The sequence below is a fragment of the Acomys russatus genome, chromosome 8 (genome assembly GCF_903995435.1).
Source record: "Acomys russatus chromosome 8, mAcoRus1.1, whole genome shotgun sequence".
Classification (NCBI taxonomy): Eukaryota; Metazoa; Chordata; class Mammalia; order Rodentia; family Muridae; genus Acomys; species Acomys russatus.
In genome coordinates, this window is record NC_067144.1 from 56422892 (window position 1) to 56423906 (window position 1015).

The following is a 1015-nucleotide window of genomic DNA, read 5'->3' on the forward strand; positions in this document are numbered from 1 at the left end:
ACGATGGAAAAGTCACTATATTATTTTTTTTTAATGCACACTGTTTCAATTTGATGGTTACATAGTCTTTACTTAAAACATTTTTCAAAGGGAAAGATGTTAGAACTTTATTCTAAATATGGAATAGACTCTTTGTGGAAAAGGTGAATTCTACATATTAAAAAAAAGAATAAGAATAAGAGCCGGGCGTGGTGGCGCACGCCTTTAATCCCAGCACTCGGGAGGCAGAGGCAGGTGGATCGTTGTGAGTTCGAGGCCAGCCTGGTCTACAAAGTGAGTCCAGGATGGCCAAGGCTACACAGAGAAACCCTGTCTCGAAAAAAAAAAAAAAAAAAAAAAAAAAAAAAAAAGAATAAGAATAAGAATAAGAATAAGAATAAGAAGAAGAAGAAGAAGAAGAAGAAGAAGAAGAAGAAGAAAAACCGTTAACATCACCTTTGGCAATGGCGAAGGGACACCTTGGTGGTACTGTTCTTATATCAGTCAGGAGCAGAGCAGATGGCAGTCCATTGTTCATCCTAGCTTGATATCTGGGTTGGTGGCCAAAGCTGTCTTATACCTAGGACTCATAAAAATCAAATCAAATCAAATCAAATCCAGGCAGCTGTAACACAAGAGGAAGAAGACAGACAGAGACCTGCCGACTGCCATGCCACGCAGAGACCTGTCCTCCAGTGCGAATGGCATGGATGGAGGATGTCACCCAGGGGCTGGCCAACTGCATGGCCAACCTGCAGTGGGAGCCACCACAATGTGTGAGTGTGTGGTGGACAGATGGGAGAGAAAGAAGTGGAGCAACTTGAGCATTATGAAGAAGAGTGGAGCTGGAGAGGTATAGGCTGTTGTGAGAGGTGAGTTCTGACACCTGAGGCCATGGTGAGGTTCTAGCCTTAGCTACTGCTGATCTCATGCCTGAGTCTGATGACTGTGCCACAGCAGGGGTCTGGGTCAATGTCCATGGCTCATATTACGGCTGGAGAACATAAGGATGTCCAGGGGCTACATGAATATCCAG

General features: G+C 44.1%; 1 non-coding gene across 1 annotated transcript; it reads left to right on the plus strand.

The window, feature by feature from the left end:
* The first annotated feature begins 432 nt into the window (after nucleotides 1-432).
* On the plus strand, nucleotides 433-572 carry LOC127193462 (small nucleolar RNA SNORA48). The gene has a single exon (XR_007831117.1). It is a non-coding gene; the product is annotated as a small nucleolar RNA SNORA48 (small nucleolar RNA).
* Nucleotides 573-1015: the final 443 nt, after the last annotated feature.